This window comes from Choloepus didactylus, chromosome 19 (assembly GCF_015220235.1).
Source record: "Choloepus didactylus isolate mChoDid1 chromosome 19, mChoDid1.pri, whole genome shotgun sequence".
Taxonomy (NCBI): Eukaryota; Metazoa; Chordata; class Mammalia; order Pilosa; family Megalonychidae; genus Choloepus; species Choloepus didactylus.
Window position 1 is genome coordinate 1,281,245 of NC_051325.1, and position 10,192 is coordinate 1,291,436.

The following is a 10,192-nucleotide window of genomic DNA, read 5'->3' on the forward strand; positions in this document are numbered from 1 at the left end:
CTTTTTTACTGCTCTGTTTTTCCTTTCCCCCAAGCTGATACCTTGGCACTTTCACAATCAGAAATTTATTTGAACTTTCTGGAAGCTGTTCCAAAGATTGTCAAACTTCATATATATTCACCTGTATACTCAGATTTGTTACTAGCTCAGCAAATTATTGTTAGTCCAGCTAGTGCCAAAGTAATTATGGTCCCCTTCACCATGTTCCAGAAGGAAGTGGAAGAGTTGCTTTCCTCATTGATCCTCAGTAATGCACCAATATGATTATTGAACAACTTATAGTCTAGTGTCATTTTCTGGACTGTCTTATGTAGATATAACCTCTGTGGGTTTCCAGTTTTTATCTTACCACTTCTCTCTCAGTGTACCCTGATGAAGTGATAGTGATAAGTTGGTCCCTATTTTTCTCAATTATCCCAAAATTGTGCCAATGCCTTTGGTCTCTTCAGTGCCCAGTTTGAGCCCTGCTCACTTTGCCACACTGCCTCCCCACTTGTCACAGGCTGGTGATGTACCTTCTACACCCCATGTTCTCCAGGCATATCTAGTTGGCCCCTCTCATGCATTTCTCCTCTTGACTCTCTTGCACATCCCATTATCCCACTTTCCCAAGGATGACTGGCCCTGCTGCCCTACACATTTGTCTCCAAGTTAGTGGTATATTTTCCATCATTCTTCCCTGGGGATTTCAGGCTCTGCTGTCTAACTCATGTTTCCCTACATTAGTGAAGTACTCCCATGCTCCTACACCTCCATGAATGTCAATTTCTGACATTAAAAAAGTATCCTCATTAATGTGATATACATCCCATTTCCCTTATTCTCCAGGTATGAATGGGTTGACAACCTTACCTGTTTATCATCATGTTAGCAATATACACCCCATCCCAGCTCTTCCTCAGATAGAAATATGCTTTCTGCTTCTAATCTATGTAAACTTAGAACAGGTCAAATCTGCCTCTAAATCATCTCCAGCCTTGATGTACACAAGAAATAGACTTCCATTCTCAGAAAAATCTTGTGGTTTAACCTTGTCTCCTTCTTGTCTTATGCTGACAATATGCTCATTCGGATATCTGATTTTAAAATCTGTTTAATTATATCACAATTCTTATTAATTATGCTTCTTCCAGCATTAACTGAAGAAAACACCACAGACTGCCAAAACAAAAAGTATATTTATGATCTAATTAATAAGAAGCTGAGATGTGATGCCCACCATGTGGTTGAATCCAATTTGCATACACTTGGGTATTTACTGTACATAATTGTACACTATGAAACACATAGTGTGTCAGTTTCATCCATCAGTTGTTGCCCATCATTTCTGGACATGGTGAAACCACAGCAAGGCCTACTTGAAGATATGATGATGGTTTTGCAAGGCATGGGAGCCTTTCTTGTGACATGTCCTTCTAGAGGCCTAGAAATGCCCCAAGAGGCAATCTCTCCAGCCTCCCTGGCTTGAACCATGTCACAAGCCAACAGAGGCACAGATTCTTGATGGGGAATATGAGATTACATCAATTAGGCTGATAATTTTAATATATGTACTGATATGATTCAGTTCACCTAAGTTTATTTATTTGAATTATTCCATGGTATTAAAATCAAAGGTCAAGAAGTAAATGAAGCTGTTTGGAAGAATATTGATAACCATTATTCCACCTTTGAAATGGATAGCTACATTTCCAGTACAAGATTTGTGATAACATAAACTTAATTATCCCCATATTTTTATGTACCATCTCAATGAAAATTTACCAGTTATGAATGTGATACTTACACATTTCTAACTGGGCTTCCAAGAAACCTAGAGAGTACAAACCTGAGGAAAGTGAAACCACAATACATCAGCAAAACATAATTTAAGCCAAATGAGTATTACCAAGGGACACTGCTTTGTTTGGAGAATACATGATTTTGTGATTTCTTTTCATAAAGTCTCCAACCACAATCAGTCGATGTAAAGGCTCCGGGAGGAGTGTTGACCAGCAGCTGTCACACAGGTGGGAGAAGTCAAGGACAAGAATAGAGCAGGTGATAGTTCTCAATTAATGGTCAGAGACAAGGGTTTACAGAAGCCCATTCTAGCTTCGAGGGAGATAATAATATTAATGGCAGTGAAAGTAATATCTAACATGACTAGAAACCTATGAAGTTCACATTAATATTACTACTGAAATTCCCAACTTACTTCTTTTCAGCTGAAGCACAGAGGAGCAAGGCCACATACTGAGAGTCACTCTGCAAGATGGAAAAGGAGCTGTCCTGTGATATCCACCTGAACTAACAGCATGTCAGATATAATTCCAGGATCCAGTGACACAGGATCTCATGGGATCAGCTCTCAGGTTAGTTATTCAAGGGGATCTGCTTCCTTCAAGCCATTGTAAGCTCAAATCTTCTTTAAGCCATCCACTGCATGAGTTAATTACCAAGGGTCATGCATATTACTTCATTGGAGGGTGTGGAAAAATTTTACTGAATCCAAATTCCATAATCCAATGTGTGAAAACTGGACACTTCTAGTAAACCTGAGTTGGTATATGAAGACCTGGTTCCTGTAGATAATTGTCTGATCTTCCATTAACTGTCTCTATTTTAACCCTTAGGAGGGTTTGAGATATTCAAAAACTTTCCCTCACCAACAGAGCTCAATGTAGTTTTCTTAATGACATGCAGTTTGAAAAATATAATGACAGTAATATGGTGCTGTGCATCATTTGCAGAATGAGATTGATGATACTTTTAAGCAGAAATTTCTACCCTGTTTAAAAAAGAAATGTAATTCATAGGCTTACATTACCAAATTAAAGCAAAAAATAACTTTGAATGTGCACTGGAATGAAGTTAAGTTGCCAACATGAACAACTTAGTGATTTGCTGAGAGCCATTACAATTCACAGATAAATAAATGCCCACATTGACTCATAATCCACTCTTCTTCCTATATTTCATTGCTGCCTAAAATTTTGGTGTGTATCATGGACTTTTGTAGCAGAGGAAGAACCTGAAGACACAGCCGTGTATTACTGTGCAAGAGACACAGTGAAGGGAAGTCAGGGTGAGCCCAGACAAGAACCTCCCCTGCAGGGCCCTGGGGAGGCTGGGCTGCCTGGTGTGATGGGGACCACCAGGGGGCACAAAGTGGCCATCTCCAGGGGCAGAAGCAGAGAGGGGCTGGGAGGAATTTCCTAGAGTAGCCTGGAGTTGCCTCTTCTTGCACCACAACATGTAACCACATAACAGGTAATCAGCAGTGCTAGGATGAATCTAAGATTCAAACTCAGGACAGGATTTTTGTTACTAAATGCATTTTTAAATACACACATACCTATATTATTTACATTGTTATAAAAATTGTGTGAATATGCCTGAAAGTGTGGATAAAACTTGCATTTATGATCTCTGAAAAATTGTTTTCCTCAACTTAACTCACATTTATGAAAATATTTAAGAAAGTTTGCCCAATCCACCATCAGGTTGAGCCCATATCCTCAGGAGAAGGATGAGGAGGTGGGAAACCTGGTATCTCAAGGAGCAGCTCTGAGTGCCTCACTTTGTTCCCTCCCTCTCATGTGACATCAGTGACCAGATCTCTGCTCCTATATTAAATTTTTACAAAATATGGTTTTGTTACATAAAATACCATCATTTTATCACACACCATTTTTCAATATATATTCATAGCTATATAACCTAAAAACTGTAGATTCATAATGTTTTATCTTTAATGTAAGTAGCATTTCTGATACACTTTATTCTTAATTGATAACTTTCCTTTTTTCATGTCTCTACAAGTCAATCATTGTCAAGTATTCTATTTTCCTAAAATCATCAAAACTTTTTCTATAAATATATCATAAAACTATGCTTACAGCTTCCTGAGAAACAGTTAATGTCACCAGAAAGAGCTTGTCAAAATTCTAATCCTCTCTGCACAGCCACAGGCTTCTGAGGATGAGCTCACCTGAGGGTCCTCACAGAGAGGATAGACCTGCCCAGATGTGTTCTTGGAGCTCATGTTCGAGCACATCCTCAGAAGCTGAGCCTGCCCTCCACTGGCTCCTCTCTGCCCTGGCTCTGACTCTGCACCTGGGAAACAGTTTTCTCTTAACTGCGAATTTTGTTAAAGGAATGAGAGTCCTTTTACCAGCTGTGCATGGCCAGATATTCCTATAGGACCCATCATCCTTTTAGGACATAACCATCACCTGATGTTTACCTGGCTCTGTGCATACTGGACTCTCTGAATCTCAGATCCCTGGGGAGAGGCTGGGATATGAGCAGGATGGACAGTGGTGGGAACATCATCTGCAGGAGGCAGTGCTTGGACTGTCATGTATTTCTTCCCCAACCTGGGGCAGAGTGTTTTATGCCCAATGCTTCTGACCAAGCAGCAATGTTTTTTTCCAACGGTGTCTTCAGCTGCCAAACTCAAAGCCTTTCTTTTCAGCTTAAGGTTGTTATTCCTTAGTGAAGAGAGAGCAGGTTTTTCTGGGCATACTTTCCATGGTGGACTCTGTTCCTGACCTCTTTCTGCTAGATCTCACTAGTTCCTATAGGATGATAGTTTCTTTGCTTTCCTTATTCACATTAACTGTTTTGATTCATGGTGGAAATATGGAGGTGGTTGTGGATACATTTCTCCCACTGTTTCCACAAGAACCATTGGCAGTTAATAGCTTTGACTTTTTTGTGTTCTCTTTTTTACTGGATTATTATTTTTTTGGAGGAAAAGCCTGCAGGAGAGCATAGATATGTCCTCTGTGAGTTAGAATCTAGAAATTGTATCTCAATTAAAGGTAGAAATTAATTAACAGCAACTTTTTAACCTTCTGACTAACTTATATGTGATCTGGCAATATTTGTTCCAACTAGACTTTAAATTGACAATTTTTTTTTTCTTTTCTGGAGCAACTTTGTCCCCATATTTGTATTATTCTTTACTCTGTGGCTTCAGTTCTGTGATATTTTGAATACATTTTGATACTTTGTAGATTTCCAGATTTGTTTTCTTTACTCTTCATGTAAGGGCAAGAAAAACATTTTTCACAACTACTAGACTTTCAAGATGAGTTGCAGATTGCATTGCATTTCCATTAATTAGAAACAAAAATACCATCAGGTTAAACTATAAATAAAATTAGGAAAATCATATATTGAAAAACTGCTTAATATACAGATCAACAAATGCTTGATACACAACATAAGAATGTGTTACAATAATTTGATGAGGGATGGTATCTACAACATTAAACCTGCATAAGAGGGGTTTCTTCCCAGGAAGGGCAGGACACCAGCAGGTCTCATCCTAACCACGTGCTGCTCCTGATGATAAGTGCAGAATGACTGTAACCCAGAAAAACTGCTTCTTTCTTCTGCTCAAATCACACTTATGGAATTGGGGTTCAATCATGGTGTGGGTCCCTGAGAATATGCCTTTCTTGCTCATGCGTTCATGATCCCAAGCCAGGAGGACAAGCATAGAGGAGCTCAATAGGTTCCCCTCCTTCACCAAATACTCAGTTCCTAGTGTTGGGGTCTATCTCCAAGTGAGCTTTCATTTTCTCATCCCAGATTTAGAGTTCTGATCCAAGACTTTGGTAAGATCATTGTACAGACTTGGGAGCAGTTTATACCCAAGAATTTTCACAGAAAGCATGGACATTGTGGTGAAAGGAACTGGAAAAAGTTTCCCACATCCAATGAAGGCAAAGGCAACACTGAAGAGCAGATAGTTTACAAGTGAGTAATGGTGAATAAGGCAGATAAGAGTAGATCATTTTTGTGAGAAAAATGCATCAAACACTGAATTCATAAGTAACTATCAGAAGTCTCCAAATTTATTTTCATTAGATAGTAGATGCATTTAGGATTCAGTGTAAGGTACTAAGGAATATAAGAATTGACCAACAATTACTTTTGTTGAATAGTGATCTGTGGCAGGTGGAAGGTTTGTAGAAAGCATGACCAGTTCAGCTCTCATGCCAGGGTGAATATCAGAGACTCAGCGCAGTGGTGCAGGATGATGTCACTGAATTATTCCAGCCAGTCTCTAAGCTAGGAAGGAGACAAAACACAAGAACTCATGGGATGGCTGGCAGTATGTGGAGTTGCTACAATATATTTCCAATGACAAATTATGAATCATATGAAGATGTATGAATATATGACCCAGATACTTGAAAAAATGTGTGCAACTGAAACTGCTTATGGGTTAGGTCATATGTCATGTTTAACAAATGACTACTTTAAAGGAACTATTATAATTGTTTCCACAAATGTAAAGGAAAGCTTGACTAAAGAAGCAAAGGAAGATATACTGCAACTTTGCACCAAATATTTAATATCAATAAAGTATAATAATTTTTAAAAGAACCAAAAAGAGATTCTTAGGGTGAAGTGAATAATTGAAAGTTAAAACAAATCACCAGACATTTAAAATGACAGAATTATTTAAATTATTAGAGTTACTAAATAGAAGATGACATTCCTGAACACAAAACATAAATAAAAATGATTATTAGGAAAGCTTTTAATAATTGTGAACAAAAGCATTAGAAAGCTTACATGAAAGGGAAACATTGCTAGAAATCCAAAAGGAATAAATAATATGAATACATATATAACAAATGAATAGATTGAATCAGTATCCTTAAACAACCATTAATAAAGGTCTAGGAGAATATTAATTCTCAAGGGTATTCTACCTATCATTCAAAGAGGAATGAATCACATTGGTTCCAAAATTGGGACAAGTGGTTCCAAAAAATAGAATAGAAAGTAACACTTCTCATTCATTATGTTTGGCACTTATATTGCTGACTCCAAATTAAGAGTCATCAGAATGAATGAAAACAATACACTAATATCACTTCTGAATATGGGAACACATCCTCAAAAAAATACCGATTAGAAAATTAAAGTAACATAAAAATAATTATGTGTCCTAAAGCATTGAAATTTACCCAGGGATGCAAGGTTGCTTTCTCATGCATCAGTCAATTTTTGTGACACATGAAATCAATAGAATAATAAGTAAAATCACATGATCTCAAAAGAGATGAGTTTCCATCCCCAGAGGCAGGTGCAGAGACTGGCTTAGGAGGAGTTCCCTGGCCTTGCCTGGCGCTCCCTCTTCTTCCTTCACAACATATAAACCACAGACAATGGCCACTGTGTCTTTTATAAGCAAGTCAGTGATCAATGCAAGATTAAAACCAGAGTTCTTTTTGTGTCTTTTAAAACTCTTATTACATGCGTGTGTGTGTATGTGTGTGTATATATTTTTCCCTGTCCTTTTTTCTGGATTTGGATGGAAACATAAATAAAAAGATCATTTAACTGACTTTGTGAAATTTCATTGTCTGAATTTAAGTCAGTCTTCTGAGAATGGCAACAAAAAATAATCTTTCCTTACATTATGCAGTGTTGAGTCTTCAGGTGGAATCAGGAGTAGAGGGAAACACTTACATAGTCTCAAGAGCAGCCTAAGTCCTTTGTGGCATTCAGGACCAGGTGCCTTTGCTTACTCTGAAACTCTTATAAATTCTGATGCTATTACATGGGATGCTGCAATTATGTTGCACACACTCAAAGCACACAGGATTTAAATGTATATATTAGAAGAGGAGAGAAGACAATAACAAGCTCACAATACTTGTTTATTTTCCACTTTTCCAAAATGCATCACTGATTCCATTTACATTTTACTCTCTTTCTTTAATTTTAATATTTTTTGGATATATTAATCCAGCACTTATTTGGGCATTTTTTTTACCATAAAGTTTTCATGTATTTTCTTACTAATAAAATGTCAATTTCCACATGTTTAGGTTTCTGTGTGGCAGGCAGGGACATCAGGAAGACCAAAGTCAATCTCCTAACCTACTTGCACAACCACACATTACTGCAGACTGAGCTGATGTGATATCCTTACATGGAGACTTGGGTCTTAAAAGTGCTTGGAATTCATGTACCAGTCCATATTCAGAAGCTGAAGACATCTCTACCAGCCTCCACTGAATCCAGCAACTCTGGGAAATAGTTTTCTCCTTGGAGCATCTTGTGTTAATGGTTGAGAATTCCTGTTCCTGGTTGTGAGGGCACAGGTGCACCTTCTGGGATCCAACCCAGGGACAAGGATGCCCATCCAGAACATGAGCATTACCTGCAAGATAAATGGATCCATGGATATTGATCTTACTCACTTCCAGCATGAGCAGAATCTACAGTGGTGGGAACATCTCCCCAGAACAGCCACTGTGTTTCACTACAGAGCCACAAGGGAACATGCAGAGAAACATACATTTTTAGGTGAGCTTCTGAGACCTGAGGACACAGGGGTGCACACTTTTGTGCTGAGAAACATCAGGGTCCCCAGGTTAGGGCATGAGCCACAAGTCTCCCCTTGCTGGGAAGTCCAGAGTTGGTTACTTATTGGTCACTCCTGTCCATGAAGCACAAGGGCAAGACATGGTATAAGGAAGGTGAGGGTGTTGCTCCTTGAAACTCTCAGTTTTCTCCCTCCAAACAGATCACCCCTGAAACCTGCTCTCCTCTTACTGTTCTACTTTTCTTTTTTTCTATTTTCCTCTGAGCTGCATTGCTGGGGTAGTTATGGTTCCTTCTTCTTTCACAGGAAATACAGACAGAGGCAGATGTGGCCTCGAATTGTGCAGAGTCACAGTGCTCAGGCAAATGGTGACTCCTTCTCACACTGGGTTATTTCACAATCCACTAATTCAGCACCATTTTCCTCTGTTCCACACGGGAGAGGATAGATGATGAGAGATGGACACTACAAAGATCCTGTGAAAATTACAGGTCACTTGTCTCTATCTCAATACCATTTTGCTTATGCAATAAAATTCTCTCCATTTTATTCATTAACATATTCACTCATTTAAGATGTATTTATTTACTGCCTTATAAATACAATGGACATTTATTCATAATTAGAGAAAATTATGTTCACAGGAACATGGGAAAACAACATATTGAAATAAATGTTGGGCTTTGTCCACAAAGCCTTGCTCTCTGACCTGTGGTCAGTGTACATAGTTGTTCCTTTGAAATGAACCAGAGTCCCCAGAGAGAGGGACCACCAGCTGTCCCTTCCAAACTTCAAACACAAATGTGCCTTCCAATTATGAACTGCACTCTGCCCTCCTGAGAGACATCACAGCCCCTCTGCTATTTAGGCAGTTGTCTGAACTTTCTAGGTATATTTTTCTAGGATTCATGGGATTTATCCAAAAGAAACTGAAATCATTTTGGTCTATCCTCCAACTGAGATCTGTGGGAGATCTCAGCAGTGAGCATCTCTTAGTATTTGGGCATGCTCTGATAGAAATGAGGTCTAAGACGCAGGTGACTCAGAGCATTTCCTGTTTCCAGGTGTACTGTCCCAGGTGCATTGGTGCTGACAGTGATGTGGTATGTAACCTGTTTGTCTGTAGCTGCTTCTGACTCTAGAAGCAATTCCAAGAACTATTTGTATCTGCAGCTGAGCTCTGTGAAAGATGACACCAAACTGTGCACTACTGTAGAAAACACCAGGGCAGGGAAGGCAGTGTGAGCCCAGACCCCAACTTCTGCAGGGTTGGGCTTCAAGGGGTGCTCAGGACCACCAAGCCCAGGAGACCACACCCAGGGATCTGGTTTCAAGTTCTGGGAGGTTTGGGGATGATTTTCCTGTCAAAGTCTGGTAATTTCCTTCCCTGATGAACAGAGAACATCTCATTAAGACCTTCTAAAACATTCTAATGTTATATGGCCATATGTAACAGAATTTCAGTAGCACAGCAGAGTCTCTCAAATCAAATATCTATATTATGAGTTTATTTTTACTTTCCTTCATTTTTCTCTTCTGGATGGGCACAGGGAAGGGAAGTGGCATAGTTTGGTATAAAGTATTGTTTTTTCTATAGGATTACAATAGATGCTGATTAATTTTAGAATGCTCCCTTGTCTTCCAAGTTGGACAAGATTAGTCTCATGAATAGATGTTGATTTTGATAAAACCTTTTTCTGTACCTTTTGAGAAGAATATGAACTGTAACTGTTTATTATATGAGCATGTCAAATTAAATGAATCTATTTCAGGTGTTTTCTGGGCCATGGATCTTTATCACTAGGCAATGTTTCACATATCTTTCTTGTAAATTTATAAGCAATTTTGGGC